Here is a 26,544-nt window from a genome sequence, read left to right as displayed (position 1 = left end):
ACTGGAGAGTGATTTTAAGTTGATTCTTTTTGAAGATGATTAATAGACAAATTAGTCACGTCCACCAATTTATTTCAGAATGTTTGGAGTTACATAAGTATACGTTTGATACAGATTACTACAGACTGTTCTGTTTTTCGTGTGTTGTTTGCTTATTTTAATAAATCTATGGCTAGTATCGGGGGCTATGAACCATAGAGAAGTTGGAATACAGTAGGTTTAACACCAATATAAATAAAGAATGAGTTCATTACAGTACCTTAAACTGGTGATTTGTTTTCTTATACTAATGGAGCTCATGAGATTTTCTGTTGAGTTTTGTGTTGTGAAGTTTTCAAGTTTTTGGGTAAAGATTTGATGGATTATTGAATAAGGAGTGGCAAGAGCCTAAGCTTGGGGATGCCCAAGGCACCCCAAGGTAAAATTCAAGGACAACCAAAAGCCTAAGCTTGGGGATGCCCCGGAAGGCATCCCCTCGTTCGTCTTTGTCTATCGGTAACTTTACTTGAGGCTATATTTTTATTCACCACATGATATGTGTTTTGCTTGGAGCGTCTTGTATGATTTGAGTATTTTCTTTTTAATTTACCACAATCATCCTTTCTGTACACACCTTTTGGAGAGACACACATGAATCGGAATTTATTAGAATACTCTATGTGCTTCACCTATATCTTTTGATCTAGATAATTTTGCTCTAGTGCTTCACTTATATCTTTTAGAGCACGGTGGTGGTTTATTTTATAGAAATTATTGATCTCTCATGCTTCACTTATATTATTTTTGAGAGTCCTTTAGAACAGCATGGTAATTTTCTTTGGTTATAAAATTAGACTTAATATTATAGGCATCCAAGATGGGAATAATACAAACTTCCATATAGAGTGCATTGAATACTATGAGAAGTTTGATACTTGATGATTGTTTTGAAATATGAAGATGGTAATATTAGAGTCATGCTAGTTGAGTAGTTGTGAATTCGAGAAATACTTGTGTTGGAGTTTGCAACTCCCGTAACATGCATGTATGGTAAACGTTGTGTGACAAATTTGAAGCGTGAGGTGTTTCTTTGATTGTCCTCCTTATGAGTGGCGGTCGGGGACGAGCGATGGTCTTTTCCTACCAATCTATCCCCCTAGGAACATGCGCGTAATGCTTGGTTTTTGATGACTTGTAGATTTTTGCAATAAGTATGTGAGTTCTTTATGACTAATGTTGAGTCCATGGATTATACGCATTCTCACCTTTCTATCATTGCTAGCCTCTTCGGTACCGCGCATTGCCTTTTCTCACCTTGAGAGTTGGTGCAAACTTCGCCGGTACATCCAACCCCCGTGATATGATACGCTCTACCACACATAAACCTCCTTATATCTTCCTCAAAACAGCCACCATACCTACCTATTATGGCATTTCCATAGCCATTCCGAGATATATTGCCATGCAACTTTCCACCGTTCCGTTTATTATGACATGCATCATCATTGTCATATTGCCTTGCATGATGATGTAGTTGACATCGTATTTGTGGCAAAGCCACCATGCATAATTTCATACATGTCACTCTTGTCTCATTGCCCATCCCGGTACACCGCCGGAGGCATTCATATAGAGTCATACTTTGTTCTAGTATCGAGTTGTAATCTTTGAGTTGTAAATAAATAGAAGTGTGATGATCATCATTAATAGAGCATTGTCCCGAAAAAAAAGAAAGGAAAAAAGAGAAAGGCCAATAATATATGTATATATATAAGGGACAATGCTACTATCCTTTTTCCACACTTGTGCTTCAAAGTAGCACCATGATCTTCATGATAGAGAGTCTCTTATATTGTCACTTTCATATACTAAGTGGGAATTTTTCATTATAGAACTTGGCTTGTATATTCCAACAATGGGCTTCCTCAAATGCCCTAGGTCTTCATGAGCAAGCAAGTTGGATGCACACGCACTTAGTTTCTTTTGATGAGCTTTCATACATTTATAGCTCTAGTGCATCCGTTGCATGGCAATCCCTACTCCTCGCATTGACATCAATTGATGGGCATCTCCATAGCCCGTTGATTAGCCGCGTCAATGTGAGACTTTCTTCTTTTTTGCCTTATCCACACAACCTCCATCATTATATTCTATTCCACCCATAGTGCTATGTCCATGGCTCATGCTCATGTATTGCGTGAAAGTTGAAAAAAGTTTGAGAATACTAAAGTATGGAACAATTGATTGGCTTGTCATTGGGGTTGTGCATGATGAGAGCATTTTTGTGTGACGAAAATGAAGCATAGCCAAACTATATGATTTTGTAGGGATAAGCTTTCTTTGGCCATATTATTTTGAGAAGACATAATTTCCTAGTTAGTATGCTTGAAGTATTATTATTTTTATGTCAATATTAAACTTTTATCTTGAATCTTTCGGATCTAAACATTCCCGCCACAATAAAGAAAATTACATTGAAAATTATGTTAGGTAGCATTCCACATCAAAAATTCTGTTTTAATCATTTACCTATTCGAGGACGAGCAGAAATTAAGCTTGGGGATGCTTGATACGTCTCCAACGTATCTATAATTTTTGATTGTTCCACGCTATTATATTATCTGTTTTGGATGTTTAATGGGCTTTAATATACCTTTTTATATTATTTTTGGGACTAACCTATTAACCGAAGGCCCAGTGCAAATTACTGTTCTTTTTTGCCTATTTCAGTGTTTCGCAGAAAAGGAATATCAAACGGAATCCAGATGGAATGAAACCTTCGCGAGGATCTTTTTTGGAACAAATGCAATCCAGAAGACTTGGAGTGGAGGTCAAGGAAGCCTCGAGGCGGCCACGAGGCAGGAGGGCGCGTCCCCACCCTCGTGGGCCCCTCGTAGCTCCACCGACCTTCTTCTTTCGCCTATATATACTCTTATACCCTAAAACCATCGGGGAGAGCCACGAAACACCTTTTCCACTGCCGCAACCTTATGTACCCATGAGATCCCATCTTGGGGCCTTTTCCGGCGCTCCACTGGAGGGGGATTCGATCACGGAGTGCTTCTACATCAACACCATAGCCTCTCCGATGATGTGTGAGTAGTTTACCACAGACCTTCGGGTCCATAGTTATTAGCTAGATGGCTTCTTCTCTCTCTTTGGATCTCAATACAAAGTTCTCCTCGGTCTTCTTGGAGATCTATTCGATGTTATTATTTTTGTGGTGTGTTTGTCGAGATCCGATGAATTGTGGGTTTATGATCAAGATTATCTCTGAACAATATTTGATTCTTCCCTGAATTCTTTGATGCATGATTTAATATATTTGCAAGTCTCTTAGAATTATCAGTTTGGTTTGGCCTACTAGATTGATCTTTCTTGCAATGGGAGAAGTGCTTAGCTTTGGGTTCAATCTTGCAGTGCTCGATCCCAGTGACAGAAAGGGAAACGACACGTATTGTATTGTTGCCATTGAGGATAAAAAGATGGGGTTTATATCATATTGCTTGAGTTTATCCCTCTACATCATATCATCTTGCCTAATGCGTTACTCTGTTCATATGAACTTAATACTCTATATGCATGTTGGATAGCGGTCGATATGTGGAGTAATAGTAGTAGATGCTGAATTGTTTCGGTCTACTTGTCACGGACGTGATGCATATGTTCATGATCATGCCTAGATATTCTCATAATTATGCACTTTTCTATCAATTGCTCGACAGTAATTTGTTCACCCACCGTAGTATATGCTATCTTGAGAGAAGCCACTAGTGAAACCTATGGCCCCCGGGTCTACTTTACATCATATTATTTTCCTATCAACTTGCTATTTCTGCCCTCGTTTATTTTGCAATCTTTACTTTTCAATCTATACAACAAAAATACCAAAAACATTTATCTTATTATCTTTATCAGATCTCACTTTTGCAAGTGGCCGTGAAGGGATTGACAACCCCTTTATCGCGTTGGTTGCAAGGTTGTTGATTGTTTGTGCAGGTACTAGGCGATTTGCGTGTAGTCTCCTACTGGATTGATACCTTGGTTCTCAAAAACTGAGGGAAATACTTATGCTACTTTGCTGCATCACCCTTTTCTCTTCAAGGGAAAACCAAAGCATGCTCAAGAGGTAGCAGGCTCCGGCGGAGCTGTTCTGCCGGGGAAATCGATGCCATCGTCATTACCAATGATCATCTCATCGAGAGGGGGTCAATCTCCATCAACAACTTCACCAGCACCATCTCCTCTCAAACCCTATTTCATCTCTTGTATTCGATCTCGGTCCCAAAACCTTAGATTGGTACCTGTGGGTTGCTAGTAGTGTTGATTACTCCTTGTAGTTGATGCTAGTTGGTTTATTTGGTGGAAGATTGTATTTTCAGACCCTTAATGATAATTAATACTCCTCTGATCTTGATTATAAATATGCTTTGTGAATTTGGTATTCGTTCGATATTTTTATGAGATGGGAGAAGTCTTGTTATAAGTAATCATGTGAATTTGGTATTCATTCGATATTTTGATGAGATGTATGTTGTCTCTCCTCTAGTGGTGTTATGTGAACGTCGACTACATGACACTTCACCATTATTTGGGCCTAGGGGAAGGCATTGGGAAGTAATAAGTAGATGATGGGTTGCTAGAGTGACATAAGCTTAAACCCTAGTTTATGCGTTGCTTCGTAAGGGGCTGATTTGGATCCATATGTTTCATGCTATGGTTAGGTTTACCTTAATTCTTCTTTCACAGTTGCGGATGCTTGTGAGAGGGGTTAATCATAAGTGGGAGGCTTGTCCAGGGAAGGGCAGCACCCAACCACCGGTCTACCCACATATCAAATTATCGAAGTAACGAACGCGAATCATATGAGCATGATGAAAACTAGCTTGACAACAATTCCCATGTGTCATGGGGAGCATTTTGCTTTATATAAGAGTTCGTCCAGGCTTGTCCTTTGCTACAAAAAGGATTGGGCCACCTTGCTGCACCTTGTTTACTTATTGTTACTTGTTACCCGTTACGATTTATCTTATCACAAAACTATCTATCACCGATAATTTCAGTGCTTGGAGAGAATACCTTGCTGAAAACCACTTGTCATTTCCTTCTGCTCCTCGTTGGGTTTGACGCTCTTACTTATCGAAAGGACTACAATAGATCCCCTATACTTGTGGGTCATCAAGACTCTTTTCTGGCGCCGTTGCCGGGAGTGAAGTGCCTTTGGTAAGGAAACATTTATATAGTGTGCTGAAATTTACTGTCACTTGTTACTATGGAAAATAATATTTTGAGGGGTTTGTTCGGGGTATCTTCACCTCGACCGGAACCACAATTAGCTACCCCTCAACCTACTACACCTACTGAAAATATTTATTATGAAATTCCTTCGGGTATGATAGAGAAACTGCTAGCTAATCTTTATGCAGGAGATGGAACATTACATCCTGATATGCACCTAATCTATGTGGATGAAGTTTGTGGATTATTTAAGCTTGCAGGTATGCCCGAGGTTGTTGTCAAGAAGAAGGTCTTCCCTTTATCTTTGAAGGGAAATGCATTGACATGGTATAGTCTATTGGATGATATTGGATCATGGAACTACAACCGATTGAAATTGGAATTTCATCAGAAGTTTTATCCTATGCATCTGGTTCATCGTGATTGGAATTATATATATATATATATATATATATATATATATATATATATATAATTTTTGGCCTCGTGAAAGAGAAAGTATCGCTCAAGCTTGGGGGAGGCTTAAGTCAATGTTATATTCATGCCCCAATCATGAGCTCTCAATAGAAATTATTATTCAAAGTTTTTATGCTCGGCTTTCTCATAATGATCGATCCATGCTCGATACTTCTAGTATTGGCTCCTATATGAAGAAGGATATTGAATTCAAATGGGATTTATTGGAAAGAATTAAACGCAACTATGAAGATTGGTAACTCGACGAAGGTAAGGAGTCAGGAACTACCGCAGGATGCTGCTAACGCGACACTACAATCAGAGACCCTTCGAGAAACTGTGTACGATGCAATAATCGCAAACGGTGCTATATGAAAACCGTCAGAAATGATGCAAAACGTTTGCGATGGAGGATGCATCAAACACGGTTCAGATTTTAGTTGCGTGTGCGATGCAGGGCATATGGTTCAGCTCAATTAATCATTTGCGATGATGAGGAACAAAAGTAACGGGCAGCCAGATGAAGGTGTGTGCGATGTACAGCATCCAGTTCACTCGGATGAACTGTTTGTGATTAGGCAACACAAAAGAAACGGTGAGCAAGATTAAAGCTGTGTGCGATATACGGCATACGGTTCACTTGGATGAACTGTTTGTGATTAGGCAACACAAAAGAAATGGTCAGCCAGATCAAGGTGTGTGTGATTGAGGGCATACGCTTCAGAAGGATTAACTGTTTGCGATTAGGCAACAGAACAGAAACGGGTAAGCCAGATCAAAGTGTCTGCGATTGATGGCATACACTTCATATGGATGAACTGTTTGCGATTAGCCACAACAAACTGAAATTGTTAGATAGATCAACGTGTGTGCGCTAGACGGGCACACCCATTCTAATTAAAAGACGTGTGCTGACATTGCCTATTGCGGTGCATGTCGGTGTCAAAACCGGCGGATCTCGGGTAGGGGGTCCTGAACTGTGCGTCTAAGGTCGATGGTAATAGGAGACAGGGGACACGTTGTTTACCCAGGTTCGGGCTCTCTCTATGGAGGTAATACCCTACTTCCTGCTTGATTGATCTTGATGAATATGGGTATTACAAGAGTTGATCTACCACGAGATCGTAAGGGCTAAACCCTAGAAGTCTAGCCTGTATGACTATGGTAATGGTATCTCCCTCCGGACTAAGCCCTCCGGTTTATATAGAGACCGGAGAGATCTAGGGTTACATAAGGTCGGTTACAGAGAAAGGAATCTTCATAGTTAAATGCCAAGCTTGCCTTCCACGCCAAGGAGAGTCCCATCCGGACACGGGTAGAGTCTTCGGTCTTTGCATCTTCACAGCCCATCAGTCTGGCCCATGGCTAACAGGCCGGACGCCCGAGGACCCCTTAGTCCAGGACTCCCTCAGTAGCCCCTGAACCTGGCTTCAATGACGAGGTATCCGGCGCGCAGATTTGTCTTCGGCATTGCAAGGCGGGTTCCTCCTTCTGAACTCCAAGATAGTCTTTGGACGCAATGGTCGTGTCCGAACCAGTAACACACATACCACACACAACCACAGAGAGTATAATATTCCACGAGTCCAATCCGCCAACAACTTTTTGCAACATGACATCACGTCTGCCCGGTTATTATTTCAAACAGTTTTTCGTCTGCCGCTCCACATTTTGAGACGCGGTTGCTATTGGCATGTCTTGTCAAAGCAGAGATCATGTCCCCTTATTGCGGAATTCTCATCAATACGGGCGTGGGTAACCCAACCGTGCCGTTTACACAGCCCTTGGGAACATGCGAGTTTTAAGGTGAGTGGGGAGGCGTTCAATATTCACTGCCTTTATAAGGGGATAAGGATTCCCTTTCTTCACCCACGCCTTCTCTCCCTCTCTGTCCTTCCATTCTCGAACTCCAGCGCCTGAGTTCCCATCTTCTCCACCTCAAGGAAGCACTCAATCATGTCCGGATCCGGAGGCCAAGGCAAGTGGATGGTCTCCTCCGTCAAGGAGAAGGACATCACCCAGCTTCGGGCGGCCGAGTATCTGGCGAAAGGAATCGCCCACCGTCTGCCCACCAAGGGGAATGTCATCCCCACCCCGAAGCCTACTGAGAGGGTGGTCTTCCTCCCGCACTTCGTCCGCGGGTTAGGGTTTCCACTCCACCATTTCGTCGGTGGGCTAATGTTCTATTATGGGCTAGATTTCCGTGATCTAGCCCCGAACTCTTTCCTCAACATCTCGACATTCATTGTCATGTGTGAGGCTTTCCTTCGCATCCAGCCCCACTTCGGACTATGGCTAAAGATCTTCAACATGAAGCCAAAGGTGGTGGATGGTCAGCACGCGGAGTGCGGAGGCACCATGGTGAGCAAGATGCCCAATGTCACTTGGCCCATGGGAACTTTTGTGGAGACTGTCAAGGAGTGGCAGAAGCAGTGGTTCTACGTCACAGAGCCACGCGGTGCCACTTGGGCGGCGGCACCCAAATTCAAGGCCGGAGCTCCAATGCGGTTCACTTCCTGGATGGAGATGGGCCTCAACTGGTCTTCGTCGGACAAGCTGATAGCGCTGCAAATGCGCATTCAGAGCATGGTGGATAAACACATCAAGCCCGTCGACATGATCTAGGTGATGCTGGTTCACCTGATCCTTCCCTGCCAAAGCCGACGCTTCCCCTTGTGGGAATTCGATCCAAAGAAGCACCAGACCCTGAAGAGGCTCTTCGGAACAACTCATGAAGATGCCTGGAAGTTGCTCTTCAAGGGCAACGAGAAGCCGCCGGTCATCGACTCGGACCGCGGGCACGATCATACCCATCCCGTTAATGCGGTAAGTTATTTACTTCCCAAGGCGTACCCTCTACTTGCTTGTCCAAGGAGGGTGGTTAATCTTTACTATATTATTTCAGATGTCGACGGAGAGAGCGGAGCGGATCCAGTGTTCGGCTCCGCTGCCCGAAGAGCCAGTCATCCCGCTCCTGGCGAAGATGCTGGTTTCGGCGCCTTATCAGCCGCCGGAGAAGAAGGCCAAGAAGAAGGCCAAAGGAGCCAAAGGTGGCCCCCGTCGCAAGGGTGCTTCAGACGTGACGTCCGAAGATGAAGAGACCCTTTCCTCCGCTGCTGAGGACGACGACGACGATGAGGAGGAGGAGAACAACCCTCCCCCTGATGAGGGAAAGAGGAAGAGGGCGGCCTCCACGAATCTGGAGGCGGAGACGTCCAAGAAGGGGAAGGGCTCCCTTGCAGATAACTCCGCATGGGATGTCGACAGCAGTCCGGAGCGATGCCCCCGACCCAAGCCCCTGGCTGCATCGTAAGTGTCAAAACCCGTATATGTCCATATATCCGGCCTCTCCTCTTCATTGTATTGATATGGTTAATTATGCCATTGCAGTCCGGCCCATGACAGCTCCCAGCGATCCTCATCAAGGGGTTCCCTGGACTCGAGGGCGATCGCCAGCGAGTCACCGCCGGCCGCTCACTCTCCCAAGGCCAAAGGCGATGCCAAGGTGCTGTCCCGAAGGACCTTCCCAGGCCAGGGGGAGGTTCAGGAGGCGCCGGAAGGTGAAACCTCCGTCGCCGGACACCAGGGGGAGCAAATCCCCATGGATACAGGTGATGAGGGCCGTATTCAGCTCGGCCCTCATCCGAATACGATTCCGGAGAACAATACGGCTCCGGAATCCGGTGTGCAAACTCCTTCGAAAGAGGGGGTATGCCCATTCCGCCGGTGACCCTTGTCCAACCAGGGGCACCGGATAATCTGCTAGAAGCACTGCGAGGCGCTTCCATTGTGGATGAGCACCGTGTTCTTATGGGCACGGTAGTTGAAAGGGTTTAGTCCGCCAAGAGCGGACTAACCGAAGCCTGCAGCAGCCTACTGACAGGTTTTGAGGTAAGCGACGCAAAAAGAGAAGATCCCAATATAGACAGTAGCCCCTGAGACACTGTCTGGTGTTCGGAAAGAAAGGCCGTACAGAGGATCAATCCATTATTGCAGGAAACTAACTAAATATGTCTGAAATGAATACGCAGGCGCCGCTGCTGGCTGTGGCCTCGCATACTACCGAAGTCTCTGGACTGAGGCAGAGACTGGAGCAGGCCGAGGAGGAGCTCGACCAGGTGAGGAGGCAGCTCCAGGAGAAGCAAGGTATGTAATAACCTGCTATATATTCGGAAAGAGTAAATGATATATATTGACCAGAGTTTCATGATATGTGTAGGAGCGACGACCGAGGTCGAGGCCCTAAAAAAAAGGCCCTGGCCGAAGCCGAGGGGAAGGCTGTCAAGGAGCAGGCCGCCCGTAAGAAGCTCAAGGCCCGGGTCAGCGAGGTCCAGCAAGAGCTCCAGGAAGCGGTGAAGAAGTGTGAGACCTTGGAGCGCGATACGTGGGCTCAAGAGACCGAACTCGCCAAGGCTCGTCAAAGTGTAGAAACGGCCCGGAATGAGGCCCAGGGCGCCCTCCAGGAAACCCAGGAGTCCAGGAAGGTCGTGGCGGGTAAGGCCTTTAGTATGCAAAGCAAGTATGTGAAGAGGAAGTATCTTTTACTAACCCGGATTCGGAGTTCTCCAGGGGCTTTTGCTGATCTGCCACGCAGTGTGTCTGACACTGCGGAGTTCTTCCGAGCAGAAGAAGGGAGCTCCACGGAGAAGCTGTTTTGGTCGCAATATCTTGCGCCAGAACATCCGGTGCCTTTCAGCGATCAGCTAAAACATCTGGTCGAGCTGCACAGGGTGGCCGAACTGGCCATGAAGGATTTAATAATCCGGCTGTGGCTAACCGAAGCTATACCCAGCAGTTACTTCGGCCTCGTCAAGTGGTTGGTGGATGCCTGTCCTCGGCTGGACGTCGTCAAGTAGTCCATCTGCATCGAGGGCGCGCGTATGGCCTTCGTCCGCGTCAAGGTATGGTGGGCGAAGATGGACGCCATCAAGATTGTGACCGAGGGGCCGCCCGAGGGCAAGGAGCACCGCACACCCGAGCGGTATTTTGGAGATGTCCTGGAGGGGTCTCGTATTGTAGCGACGCAGTGTTCGCAAGACATTATCTTTGAATGAATGCATTCGAGTTGCTTCTGCCTTGTATGATAAAACAAAGTGGGTATGTAATATAATGTTTTTAATGTTTTAAAAAAATTACGTCCTGTGCGGCCGTGTTGTATGAAATCTGAGAGTTGGCCAGTCGTCGGCTTTTGCCCCCACGTAGGTAGTATGGAGGTGTTCGGGATGGAATCTAAGCACTCTTGATCCAATTATATGGTCCTCGAAGTAGTTGTTTAGCGCAACGAACCAGGCAATCAGACTATGCGGCTTTAACACCCTGGCTTAGCCATAGGAGTTTGACAATAAAAATGTTGGCGCAGCCCCTAGTATCCGAACTAGAGTGCTATAAGCACCTGATCGGGAAGTACCGATCCTTCGTGTAATGCGGAAAAAATCTCCAACAATTTGCATCCTTCGAAGAGCTGACCGGCTCTCGCCGCATCATGACAGTCAGTGTTTGGCTTTCTCTACCGAGGTGCTCCTTTGGATAAACCAAGGCACAATCGCAGTAGTTCTCCCTTTACTACCTTAGCCGATATAGCGGAACGTAAGGTAGCAAGCACAGGAGCCGGGCAACCCAACTATTGACCAAAGACATGATTCAGAGCCAGTGCATATAGTGCTAAATTCGGGGTGCCAAACTATACTATAAAAACTGTTCGGACTTTTGTTGCCGTAGTGCGGGGTGCTATGAAGCCCCTGGCAAATATGAAACGTACCAAAGTGTACGGGTGCTATCTGATAAGGTTAGCCACAGGAGGGAAAGAAAAAAAGAAAGGAAAATAAAAAGGGTGCAAAGGTAATAACACTATAAAAAAATACACTTCCGTGATGATACGTGTTTGTCACAGTAAGTCGCGTTTTTTGTCATGCATGTACATCCATGACGATTTTATGACAGAATCAAGATAGTCATACCTATGCTGTTGTAGAAGTGTTCCATGACATTACAAAAATTATCAGCACAGAAGTGTCCACTTCCATGACGATAAATCGCGCATCACAGAAGTGCTTTCGTCAAGGGTGACCGACACGTGGCATCCATCGTAACGGAACGCCGTTAAGCTATCGGGTCCGGTTTTGGATCCGATAACCCGTTAACAGCCCGGACCAATCGGGATTTCCACATGTAAAATCATCATTGACTGGAGGAAACACGTGTCAGCTCTGCGTTGGCACAGGTGTCACTCATCCAATGGGCGAGATGCGCCTATGATATGATGACACGTGGACCGGCCCAAAAGTGGCCCATAAAGTTTAAATGGGCCGGCCCAACTAAAGGCCCACAAGATTTTGCGGACCATAATGGGCTAGCCCAGCTAGAGGCCCAGGAGATTTTGCGAACCATAATGGGCTGGCCCAGTGTAAGGACCCTGATCCTAAGTCACACCGATCTAGCATGTAACACATTATATCACTTTGCGGCCTCACGCACGGTATTCCCACGGGTGCCACCTTACCTGGCCCGGGACCGTTTGCGCCTTTTGGCTCACGTATATGATAGTGTCGCTAGCATCCATATGACAGAGAACCCGGGCCGACATGACTATTCGTGAACCCAAAGTGGCGCTAACTTACAGGGAGAGGCATACATGATCCAGCATCGAACATGTCGGTCATTAGCGTGTGGATCCGGGCTGTAGCAACTGGGCTAACAGGACTTCGGGAACCCAGTCTGTAGCAGGCTAGAAGGACTCCGGAAGTCACCGCGTGACATTTCCCCGAAGGGACATACACAGGAACGAAGTGGATCACATGCCGGCTAGTCTAAGAGTTCCGAAGCAGTAGTAATTGGGCCAGCAGGACTCCGGTAAACCGGGCTGTAGCAGACTACCATGGCTCAGTGGAAGCACTAGACTATATTTCCCCATAAGAGAGGCTACCAAGGATAAACAACTAGGTTGTCGGATCCCACACATACCAAGCATTTCAATCATACACACAATATGCCCGATCTGTGTAAATACAACATGGCATCACAACAAAACTCTACAACTTAAGTATTTATTCAATAGGCTACGAAGAGCAAGATATAACAAACATGAGTCTCATGACCTAACATTTAGAGCATACAAGTCAAAGCACATGCGGAAGCTTAACATGTCTGAGTACACACATCTACAAATGAAAAAGGCTGAGAAGCCCGACTATCTACCAGATCCTGCCAAGGGCACAAGATCGTAGCTGAGGTAACAAGCTAAATGTCGAAGTCCACGCGGAACTACTAGGGAGACTGAAGTCTCTCTGCAAAACATAAATTAAGCAAACGTGAGTACAAATGTACCCAGCAAGACTTCCATCAGAACTAGCTACATATGCATCGGTAACAACAAAGGGGTGGTGGAGTTTGATTGCAGCAAGCCAGCTTTGACTCAATGGCTATCCTGAACTACGACTGCAAGTAACTCTTTTGAGGTGGCGCACACGAGTCCACATATTCACCATATCAATACGCCACTATGGATCGGCCCCCGTCTCCCTACGAGAACGCCATCCATAGCACTCACGCTTATCTTGCACATTTTAGAGTATCCACTTCCACTTTTCTATGAACTGTATAGGCAACCTAGAAGTCCTTTACCGCGGACACGGCTATTCGAATATATCATTTATAACCCTGCAGGGGTGTACTTCTTCACACACGCTCTCGCCACTTACCACCATGTACACGTCGTGTATCTTGGCAACCTTCAAGCAGAAGCCTGGCAAAGGAGTCGGCCACGACCTGACTAACCACACAAGTCTCTAGTCCAGGTTTATTGCCTATTCGGGTTCCATCCGTGAGGAGATCCGGCTAGGGTTTCGCTCACAGCCCCAAACGATGTGTGCAGGGTTCCCGAGACACCAAACGGGCGCCCGGTACACCGTGCCACGGTGTATCTACCGCATCATAGCCCACCCCTAGGGTTAGCGCTACGCACGGCCTCCAACACATATCCTACAAACACCAGAAACTAGTTGCAACTCCTGGACAGAGATCAAGGCGGTTAATAAGTCGAGAGGGTCCATTGGTTTCGGGCCCAACGCGTGGTAGTAGCTGTTCATGGATCACAAACACAGAACTCGGTTCCTAAGGACGGTTTCAATGAGATAACCCACCATGTACTCCTACATGGCCTTGCACTGCTACTTTTACCAAATTGTGTTCACATACTTAGCTCACACACAGTAGTACATGTTCATCACCATTCCAATTCATTCCCGATGAATTAGACCTGACTCAACTCTAAGCAGTAGCAGGCATGACAAACAAGCATGAATGAGTAGGCACATTAGGGCTCAAACAACTCCTACTCATGCTAGCGGGTTTCATCTATTTACTATGGCAACGACAGGTCATGTAGAGGAAAAGGGGTTCAGCTACCGCAGCATGTAACAGTTGAATCGATGTTGTCCTAATGCAGTAAAAGAGAGCAGGAGCGAGAGAGTGGGAATGTATCGGAATGAACAAGGGGGTTTTGCTTGCCTGTCATTCTGAAGTCAGCATAGTTCTTCATCGGTGTCATCGATCACAGCGTCGGAACAACGTCTACCGAGGGGGAACAACACCGGCAACAGAGAAAGCACACAATCAATGCAATGCACAATATGATGCATGATCATGACATGTCAATATGCCGTGATTTGAGCTAATGTAGCTAAGAACATAAGGGTTTGAGTTGATTTGAACCAAAGATTCAAATTCAAACTAAGAACTTATAAAGTGCATTATCATGTTTTGATCTAAATAGCAAGGTTAAGTTGTTTAAACATGCATGAAACTAGTACAAATGGATAGGTTGGATTTTTCTGATCATTTTTTATAGATAACTTATTTCATTTGGAGATACGGTTGATTTTATATGATTTTTAGAAGTTTATATCATTTTCTGGAAATTTCTGAATAAGTTTAAATCCAGAAAATTCATTAGTGCATCAGCACTACGTCACTGTGACGTCAGCAGGTCAACGAGCGGCCCAGGTCAAACTGACCAGTGGGTCCCGAGTGTTAGTGTCTAACTAAACTAACCTAGCTTAGTTAATACTAACCTAACTTAATTAGCCGGGCGGGGCCCGCATCTCAGTGGCTCATCTAATTAGCTAAGTTAATTAACACTAACTAAACCCAACACTAATTAAACAGGCGCCTGGGCCCACACGTAAGGGGAGGTCATACCCCTGGTCAGCGGGGTGAAACCCGCCGGCGACTCGACGCCGACGAGGCCAGACACGGCGGAGGTGCTCGGAATTGCTCCTCCGGCGACCAAATCAACGGCGGAGCCCATCTACGAGTAGCTGGAGCTCGCGCACGTCGAGTGGTGGTAGTGGGAGGTGCTGGGGTGGCCGGAAACAACGGCGACGACTACTTGGGTGGTGGCCGGAGTTCGGTCGTTGCTGAAAATGGCGTTACATGCTACACCAGGAGCAGCGGGTGGCCGTGTTCGACTCATCGGGATGTACTGAGTGCAGTGGTGAGCTCGGGTGCAAGCTTGCACGGCCGTGGCCACGGTGGCGACATGGCCGGCGGCGAGGAGCTATCGGCTCCGATGACCACGGTGGTTAGAAGGCGTGGACGAGCACGCGGAGAGAGGGGAAAGGGCAGGGGCTCACAGCAATTCCAGCAGAGGGAACGGCGAGGCCGGGGAGGGGCTGGAGCTCACGAATCCCCGGTGAGATCGCCGGTGGCCAGAGGTTGAAGACAAGGTCGGGAACGTCGCTGCAGGGCTTCTGGTGGGACGTGGCTCGGTGGGGAGGAAGAGGGGGTCGTCGCGGAGCTTCTGAGCGCATCGGCGAGGCGGGGAAGTGGTTGTGGCCACGACAACAGCGAGTGGCGGCGACGACGGCGCTCGGGCATGAGAGGGAAAAGAGCAGAGGAAGGGAGAAGCTCGGGGAGAGTGAGAGAGCGGTTGGGGGGGCTTGCGTGGCGTCTCCAGCCAGCCCCCAGCATCGGCGGAAGTAGGAGGTGGCTCGGGCGCGTGCCGGCGTGCGGCGGCCACGCGCCTCTCGTCCTTCTGGCGAGAGGTTGGTGGTGACTGGCATGGCCAGTGGGCCGGCCAGCTTTGCCTAGTTGGGCTGCAGGTAAGGCCAGGTAAGCCTTTTCCTTTTCCTGTTTTTCTTTTTCTATTTTGTTTTCTTTGTTCTGATTTAGTTTAGGAACTAAATCATTTTAGATAATTCTGAAAATTATATTGCAGGTTAACTCAATTATTTTAGGGCTCCACAAATAACTTCAGAATATTTGGACCATTTAAAATATATATAGCATTTAAACGTCTCCAATTCAAATACTTTTGTGTTAATTCAAAAATCCAAAGATGACCTAGAAATATATTCATCCTTTTTTGGAAGAGGTTTTCACCTTACCAGAAATCATGAACTTTTCTTAGGGACATTTTGGGTTTATTGAAACAGATTTTAATCAAGCCTGGATGGATTGATTTAGTGCTAGGGTTTGAACAATCCCATTTCAAGTTTAAAATAAATTTAGACATGATGCAACAACCAAGCTAGTCCAAGTGCATAGCAAGGCTAGGCATGTTACACCCAGCTAAAGGCCCACAAGATTTTGCGGGCCATAATGGGCCGGCCCAGGTAAAGGCTCACAAGATTTTTGTGGGCCATAATGGGCCAGCCCAGGTGAAGGCCCATAAGATTTTTGTGGACCATAATGGGCCGGCCCAGCTAAAGGCCCACGAGATTTCGCCGACATTAATGGGCCGGCCCAGCTGTAGGCCCACAAGATTTTGAGGACCCTAGTAGGCCGGCCCATTAACTGGCTGCCATGTTTTGGGCCAAATGCCGGCCCATATTTGATCCGGTCCATTAATGGCCTGCCACGTTCCGGGCCTAACAATGGCCCATATGAGATCCGGCCCGTTAAAAGCCTACCACGTTCTGGGCCAAATTACGGCCCAGATCAGGTCCGGCCCTTTAAGAGGCTTTGGGCTAAATTATGGCCCATATCAGATTTGGCCCGTCAACTGGACGCTATGCTTTTGGGCCCACTTGCTAAAGGCCCATTTAGTAATTCGGCCTGATATTAGTTTCAGCCTGTTAAGGGCCCGTTTAACATTTCGGCCCTATATTAATTTCGGCCTGTTAAAAGCCCGTCATATAGTTGGGCCTAACTATGACCCGGTTTGCATCCGGCCTGCTCGCAGTCAATAATCTGATTGGGCCAAACAAGGACCGAGACAATTTTGGCCTGCTAAAAGCCCATGATTTGATTGGCACAATCATTGGCCGGGATCCATTTCCCGCTGCTGCCGGCCCGTGACTTGTTCGGCACGTTTCAGGCCCAACCTACTTCTCAGCCTCCTAAAAGCCCATTGAGTTTTCTTGCGAAAAGAGGGTCGGCGGTTTACTCGGCCTATTAAAGGCCCGAATCTACTAGTGGGCCAGTTTACATTTAGGCCTTTTAACGGACCAAGATGACGGGGCCCATGATGCGGATCATACATCGTGATTGCATGATGGCCCGATTATATACCGTAATTTTACGTTTTGGCCGGTTTACTACGAAGACATGATATATATACAGTAAAATAACTGCAGCATCGTGAATAAGAAAAAACCTAGACTATAGAATAAAGAAATTACGGCATATTAGATCCACTGGGCATCAAAGTTCGCCACTATGATAATAAAGCACAAGCAGACAGCAGATTACATACACGGGGCATGAAAGGTCGCCACCAGTGCAACTAAACACGCCGACAAAATAATATACAAAACCGACAACACTTCAATAGAGTTCAAGAAAGGTTAGCCCTGCTGGGGAGCTGCAACGCAAGCAGCTGAGCAAGCTGATGAGACTGCGCTAGTTTAACACTTATATCCTCCTCACTCTGAAAGATAAACAAGCAGACAGATGTCAGGTTTTGCACATAAAAGTATCTGTGCTGACAATTCATCACACTTCTTAATGACGAATAAAGTGACACAGTTTAAAATTGCATTAACACAATATGGTATTGTTCAGGTCAAGACATGGTAGGAAATGACATTGTGAAGGAGTTGGCAGCTTCACGACACCACTCGATTACAAATCAAGAACTCATAAGTATTAATGGTTAGTGTGCTGTCAATTTATCCCATTTCAGATTGGCAAATAAAGAGACGGTTTAAATAATAGTACAATGATATGACATTGTTCATAGTTAAGACATTGCAGAAGATGACATTGTGCTGTAGTGGGTAGGTTCACCACACCACTGGATTACGGATCAAGAACAGAAGCATACATGCAGTGCAAAATAAGATCACTTCCTCTGTATAGTTTAATTTACATGGTATGAAGAAGGAACTTGGTTGCACAACTGAAAACTTAAATTGAGAAGGACACACCTTTGTTTATGAACTACATAATAAACTTTAAACATGCAATTTGATGCAAACACCAAAAATAAACAGCTGTTGCACTCATGCCTAACCAAATATACACTGTCGGATGTGGGGTTCCGGCAAAACCTTAAGGTTCGAACACTGGGGTGCGCGCGAAGTCTGTCCCTCCTACCGATCTACGCCCTTGCTCGCCAAGATCTCGCGGACGAACTCGACGAACTCGCAATACAGAAAGACACGAGGTTTATACTGGTTTAGGCCATCGTTGTGGTGTAATACCCTACTCCAGTGTGGTGGTGGTGGATTGCCTCTAGGGCTGATGATGAATAGTACAAGTGAAGAGCAGCCTCCTGAGGTTGAGGTGTTCTTGTGGCTTGGGTAGGCTCTCGATCGGGTTGGATCAAGCTAAGATGAGATGCCCCTACTATGGTGGCTAGCTCTACTTATATAGGCCCTGGTCCTCTTCCCAAATATCGAGTGGGAAGGGAGCCAACAACGGCGGGCAAATTTGAAGGGGGGCAGCTAGTACAAGCTATCCTGACAGAAGCGGTCTTCGCCTGCGAAAAGCTCTGGTGGTGACGCCGTCTTGGGCTCCACGATGACCTCGTCTTGCCGTCCTCTTGGTCTCGGTCTCGTTGCACCAATATAGCAACCTTTGCCTGATGCCTCGGTACTCTTCGCCTGTGCTGGCCTCCTTAGCACCAAAGAGGAAATAAGGACGTTGCGCGCGCTGGCGCCCGCCTGGCGCCCGCCTGGTGTCATTCGTCATGGCTCACGTCACGAGAGCCTCGTGAGGTTTGTCCCACCTTGATACCTCCACTCCTCGTGAGCCTGCCTGGCTAGGCCACTCCAGAGGAGGTCTTGCGTCGTCCGCCTTGCGATGTTTGGACCCTCGTGAGGGTCTTGGATGCCTTGTTGATGAAGATGGGCCGTACGGCCTGCTGGCTTAGCCACGCTGTGGGCCGCAGGAAGGCAAGTCTGGGGACCCCCGTTCCCAGAACGCCGACATACACAACAAAGTTTGAAGGCTTGAGAAGGACAAACTTACATTATTGGTGAAGACAGGCTCTATAAAGCCCTTGTCCATGCTGATGGGGGGGGGGCAATTCAAGAAGTTTACCACATAATCTTCTTCATAAGCATTGCCTTTATTCTACATTTTGTTAAGAGTAAATATAGATGTGATAATATAAGAAAAAATGGAGAATATTTAAGATAAGATGAAGAGTGATGCTACATGACCAAGTAGCTATAAATGTAAGTACAGCGATACAGGCAAAAGGTACAGCCAAGAGCAATGCACAACTAAACTTCTTCAGTACCATCGGTGTTATCCAACCTTATGGTAAGAGTAAATATAGATCTGATGTGTAGAAAATGGAGGGCAAAGGAAAATAAGCTGCAGAGTGATGGTACATGAAGAACTACCTGTCAATATAAGTACACTGATAAAGGACAGCAAGTACTTACAAGAACAATGCATAGCTAAAAAATTTCATTGGCATTGGATATATTCTACACTAATGGAACCATTTATACAGATCAAATAATTTGGAGCGGACAATTGATAAGCAAGCTATCATGCATACTGCTGTCACATAACGAACCAGGTATGTATGCAAGTATAGTGATACAGGACAACAGGTACTAACAAGAGCAAAGCAGCGGGCAGCATATTTGCGATATCCTGTCGTTCTTTTCAAACCGGAATTCTTCTTCGAGCAGATTTCCTGCAAAAAAGATCCGTAAGGCACATGCAGAAACGTAGAAGTTAAAAATGTCATGTGATTTCATAGACAGTACCTCATCCTGGGAACGAGGCCATTGCATAACAAGGTTTTTCCATTCAATGTCTTCTAAATTTAGCACAGGAGACTTCACCGGAAATTCGTTTATAGACTTGCCATCAAAGTGTGTATTCCTCAGGTAACACCGATACTGCTGCAATGCTTCCTTGAAAAGCACAAGCAAGCTTTGCTCGTCATGACTATCCAGATTGACCCTCGCCCACTTACAACAATGTAATGTAAATCATTGATGTGTTCAATAAGCATGAATAATAGCACTTACACGTAAGTTGGATAGGAAGATGTGAAAATGGTGTTTGTCTTCACTATAATCTTCCCATGATGGGAATATATGCACGTAGTCCCTAACAACATTGAAAGCATTGTCTTTTAAACTGGGAATAACTGGAATGGGGTTCCAATCTATAGGAATTGGCCGTCTTTGCAGTTGGGATAGGTCTTCGGCCGGTGGACTTGCTGTACTTTTTGCTGGAGTGGGATTTTTCTGTGGTACGGCTGGTGCTATGGCAACTGAAATCGGTATACCTTTTGCTGGAGTGCAGGTCCTGTGTGGTGGGGCTAGTGGTGTGGCCAGTGAAGTATGGGTACAGTCTGCTAGAGTCGGTCCTACGTTTTGTGTCACTGGTTGTACAGCCAATATAAGTGGGGTGCTGTCTGATTTCTCCGGCACCACCACATTTTTCAAGAACTTTGCTAGTGCTCCTTCAGGTTCGGCAATCACCCTCTTCCTTTTTGATGTCTGATGCACAAGAACAGCATTTGAGTGGAAAAACATGGTATGATGACAGATGGAATATGTATTGATAATGGATGGGCATGGCATCTCGACATATATGATGAGTAAACTAAGCAGATGGCGGTGCAACAAAGTAGAAGAAATGCAAGACAACATATGTAAGATACACGCAATCAATAAAATCTTGCCAAATTAGAACATGCACCTTGATGGGTGAACAGGACAGGCCATCTGCCTTTGACTCCTTGAGGTTAGAATAGTCATTAGGATCATATTCTGAACAAGAATCAACAGGTGGGGAGCGTATGAGTTTCATTGCATCCAGAATGGCACTCAATGCCTTGGTGCCAATTTTGTAAGTCATTGCGGTGTTTAGCTTCAAGAGTGGACTGCTGCTAGTGCGACACAAAGCAGCTACATAGATCATAGTGTAGATATAACGGGAAAACCGTAAGCATCAGAGTAAAATCAGCAAAGTGGAACTTGCTGGAATATATGTGCTAGTATTGCCGGTACGGCTAGAAAGGCTTCGAATACCAGCTCTCTTCAACTGAAGGTGCGGTACTGTTAATATCAGTGTAACTCATAAAGGCGACACAGCTCCCCGCATTTCCTTGCTATTCTTATAGGATTCAAGTGGGCAGGCCACTACAAATCCTATTCCCATGTTTACAAAATCCTACGAATCAAAGAGGCCCGAAGAGTTCAAAGTGTCCATCACAACCGACCGTATAGACCTCTACACTACAAATGTCCCTTCTCATCTTCACTACAAGGAACATACTGTACTACTATCATACTCCCTCCGTTCCAAAATATAAGTCTTGGTGGAGATTTCCACTATGGATGACATACAGATGTATCCAGATACATTTTAGAGTGTAGATTCACTCATTTTGCTCCATATGTAGTCCATGGTGGAATCTATACAAAGACTTGTATTTAGGAATGCAGAGAGTACTTATTAAAGAAGAATGGAAGAGGAACATGCTAAAGAAGAGCAAGCAGATTTTGGATAATAAAATGTTCGTTGCGTAGTGCCCACACATGATGAACCAGAGCACATTAAGAAAGCAACTCCCTGCTGTCTCTCTATATGTGGTGCACGTGCTTTTCGAAAGTAAAGTAGGAACATTAGCTGACCAATTAAATGTTATCTGTTTTAGTAATATCAGCATCATATCAGATTCGTACTTGAGCAACAAGTTTGGAATTATGAGTGGCACGTTATTTAGCTTGATAGATTCAGGAGCAGTGCTAAGCAGGTACGATGATGGTACTGAATATAAAGGCATGTCTGCATGCATGTCGCGTGACTTTTGTCATTTGGGTCAGTCGACCATTTCAGGCGGTTGGATGAAGATCCTACGTCTCCTAACCCTTCTTCCTCGTCTCTGATTCTGCCCATACAGAACACCGCTCGGGCCGCCGACTGGACCACCGGCCCCCACCGCCTGTGTTCCTCCGCCACCCCACCCCCACCCCCGCCCCCACGCACGTCGAGTTTTCTTCATTCGGCGAGGCCCCACCACCGCCCCTCCCCACCACAACCACCGTCCCCACCCGAGCCCCTTCATTCGCACCGGCGAACTCCGGCGAGCTCTGAAAAATCGACTGGCCCAATTTTGAAATTTTGTCTACTGTGATTTAACTAGTGTGGAATATAAAAGGGGAAAACCATAAGCATTGGGAGTATAGTGTTGAGCGTGCCATGGCGGATCTGAAGGTGCAAGCCAGACAAAGGCAACTTCACAACCAATGTTTGCTTTCAACTAGCAAGTAAGTGATAGACAAGAAATCAGAGTAAAGCAGTGGCGATCTATTTTCTTATGCGATAAATAAGTTGAGTAGATACGAAAGAGTACCGCCTCTGGTGCAGCGCCGTGTATGCATCCGTTGAGAATTTGACGGTGCTGCGGTAGCGATGGCTGTCGGCGGCGTGGAAGCAGATCTAGGAGGGTAGACGGTGGCGGCGGGGCGCGGTGGACGAGACGGTCGTAGGAGCGGCGCCGGCAAGGTGGACGACGACGGGGATGAAGCGAGAGGACAGGATGCAAGGATCCCGGTCTGAAGCCGTGGATGAGAGAGGTCGATCTCTTGTAATGGATGGCGGCGGCGGGGTATCAGCTCCAGCATGGTGGAGGAGGACGGTGGTGGATGGGGTGGCAGACGGAGGAGGTTGGGGTGGAGAGGGTGTTTTGGTGCGCACGGAGTACAAATGGGGAAATGGAGATGGAGAGGAAGGGGGGAACCATGTATTCAGGGCGCGCTTGTCTCGAATGCGAGGAAATTTACAAACTTAACCCCTGTTTCAAATTTCCGACATCACAACAATATTAGTCGGTTGGGGATAGGACGGTAATCTCGCATACACCGAATATTTGCCGACGAGAGTTTGTTTTTAGCGCCCACCGTGTATGAATCGGGGAGGGAGTCGATTTCGGCCGAGGACACACTGTGTTTTGACGCGCACCGTGTATGAATCCGGGTGAGAGGCGGTTATGTCACGTTTGAGTGAAATTACAAACCTACACCTATCGAAACCTATAGAAATCGAGCAGATAGGCTTTGCGTGGCACGGATAGGCAGTAGTAATTTCCATCTCGCAGATTTTGGTTTCGGGCGGTTACTGCGACTTTCCCCGCTTCGTTCAAATTTTGCAGAGTGCACGTTTACCGTGCCAACTCAATTCGAATCCCGTTTGTACTCAATTTTTTCGGGCGGGATCCATTTTCGATTGGAATAAAATTCTATATACATCATTTTTTATATGTACTTTCAAAAGCACAACAAAGAATTCTGCTCCTTTATATGTATAATATGATTTACAAATACAATGATCTCAAAATCATAAGGTTGAATGCAAAAAATTAAACACATTATGTTCTACTAAAATGTATGGATCAGTAATATCTACATATTAAATAACATAGATGCGCGTGAATTCATATGAGTATGCATGTTTGATAGATCAATTTGGGTTCGAGTATGGATTACATGTATCATCATCTCGAATTCAAATATTTGAATCCCTTTTATGTTCACTCCTTTCACGCCCATCTCTCTCGCATGCATGCTCCTTCATGTAGCTATCACTCTCTTTTCTCCAGCTCACCCTCACGCTCACTTCATGTTTCTCCTATCCTCGCAAACATGGTCTCTCGATGTCTCCCTTGAGAAGTGTCACACTCTCCCTATCATTATACATTACACGGTTTTCATTTTCTCTCACGTCTCTACCGTTCTCTCGTACCACTAGGTACCTAAGCTTTCTTTTTCACCGCCACACACACAATCTCCACTCGTCTTTCACTTTGTCTTTCTCTCTATGGGAATCTCTCACACACCCTATATGTCTCTAGGTATGAATCATACCACTAAAATTACTCTCTCTCTCTCTCTCTCCTGTAGACACAACATTTGTTGCGGTCTCCTTTTCGTCTCCATCCTAGACTGACATTATTCATTTGTTTACCGATCAGACAAACTCCCCCCTCTCTCTCACACACACACACAACTCCTGCTTCCACTCCCCTTCCCGACTACCGTCTCTCTCTCACACACACACAAAACTCTCGCTTTCGCACCCCCGACTCATATTTCTCTCACAAACATTTATCGACTACCCTCTAGATAGGTTTATACACCCGCACACTCGTGCTTCCACTATCGCATACATGTCTCTCTCCACTCCTTGTATCTATGTAGATTTTTCTTCCCTTCTTGCGACACGCCCTCTCGATCATGCACACACACACTATCGCCTCATTTTAAGCTGATACCTCTCGCACACAACTCTTTGTGTCTTTGTCACACATGCACTCTGTCCTCCTCCTCTCTCTCTCACACACATGGGATTTTTTCAACAACTAGCAAGATGCCCATGAGTTGCACGGAACATCAAGATGCATTTGTATGAGTAGTTTATATTGTGGGAGAAAAGGATGAACAAGGGAAGGCCTTATTTGCAAGTGTGGAGAGGGGTGTGGGTATCTTTTTGCAAAATTGCCATAGTTTCCTTCCTATCCGTCAGATATAGATCGGACGGCCTATATTGCAGGATGGTAGGCACACGATCATCACCGACTATGCTTTCTATAAGAGTAGGGATAAAAAACAGAGTTGGTGATGATGGTGGGCCTGCCATCCTGCAATATAGGTCGTCCGATTTATATCTGACGGACAGGAAGGAAACTATGGCAATTTAACCGCACTCCTCTCCACGTTTGCAGAGAAGGCCTTCCCTCGTTCTTCCTTTTCTTCCACAAGATCTTGATGTTCCGTGCAATGCACGGGCATCTTGCTAGTAAGTGTAGAAATTAGACATATACCACTTCTCGAATCTTGAAACCAACAACATTCCTCCCTTATCTCATCAAAACCGCCAAAGGAATATATTTTGAGTGAAACATTTTTTTAGTGATATACGTATTTCAAAACTAGACTATTTTCTATCAAATCGGTGAATATGTATTAATCTACTCTGATCATGTGGCAACGCATTGGCACATTGCTAGTAGTTATTATAATTTTTTGGACACCAGACAAACGGTGGAGTACATGTACAAAGAGAAGACGCGCACGCACGCAGTCGGTCTCTCGCTGTCTCGCACACATGAGTGTTACGTAAAGGCAATGTTAACAAATAAACCCTAAAACCCTAGGTGCACGATTGCTGCATTCGCGGGTACCGGGTACGTGGTGGAGCGCACCTTTGTAGGAATAGTCAGCTCGCGTGATAATTTGATCGGTAGGAGTTGATGGTCGGGACCACACGTGAACGACTTGGAGGCGGTGGCTCACCAGTTGCCACAGATCGAGTAGCCACGTTTGAAATATCATTTTTTAGCGGGGTTAAGAGTTCTGATTTTCAATGGCGCGTTATAAGTACTAAGTAGTTTTTAGAACGATTGGTATGGAGCGAAAATGGAATTCATAGTACTATGTACCTCCTTGGCGTATGGTTGTATGGGTTTATGTTGCGAGATGTTGAACCTGGTAGTTCTAGGGCAAATACTATGGTTTAGATTTAGATGTTGATTTTCAGTAATGAAAATCGGAAGGGGGAAACCCTTCTTTGATTAAAAAAAACTACTACCTCCGTTCTGGTTCACTAGTCCCCATCGTATTTTGGGTCAAAGTTTGTCCACGAATTTTACTTGTAAAATGTGAATGGACGAGATTTGTTATACCCAAACAAAAAAGGATTGGAGGGAGTGATTGCTCTGACACAGACGCGACCTCTCATAGCGCAGGCATTGAACCGGCGCGCCGGCCAAGAGGGCCCCACTCGCTGCAGGCCCGGCTGAACATGCCTCCTCGCCGCATGCAACCAGCTTCAGACTGCCCCGCCTGCCTTCATTATATTCGCGCGTGTGCCGGCAACACGTCCTTCCGCGAGCCGGCCGGCATTTTAGAACACAAAAAATGACCAAAATATAATTAATTACGCATGGTCTTGACTTGTTGTGCTCGCACTGGTAGCAGGAACTAGAGGTTTTTCTTTATTCATAACTATCCTCAATTTTTTTTGGCTTTGAAGTGAATCATGGTTGTGGACATTATGTATGAATGTGCAGATATCTGTGAACATGAGTTTGATGTGGAACTTGTCCTTGGAATGTCGGGCTTGCGCGTGAACTATACCATGTCCAATGCTTCGTCTGTTATTGTTTGGAAAGTAATTGATGTTATTACATGACCCGAAAAATATATTTTGTGCCACATCAGTAGATGCACGGACATCACAACAGGCATGCTGACTGGATAAACATTTGAACCTAGTACTATGAAGGAAATTTTGTATTGACAACAGTTTTAGATAGCAGGAGACGCCTAGCCCGCTCTGCCTCTGCTAGCTTATTTCTGGTTTCTTCCATCTCTTCTTTGGGATGGGTGAAGAGAGCATCTGATTGCTCTTTTCACTTCTTCAGGAACTTAGCTACATTCTCAAGGGCTGCTGCAC

The sequence above is a fragment of the Aegilops tauschii genome, chromosome 7 (genome assembly GCF_002575655.3).
Source record: "Aegilops tauschii subsp. strangulata cultivar AL8/78 chromosome 7, Aet v6.0, whole genome shotgun sequence".
NCBI lineage: Eukaryota > Viridiplantae > Streptophyta > Magnoliopsida > Poales > Poaceae > Aegilops > Aegilops tauschii.
Note: the sequence above shows the minus strand (reverse complement) of the source record.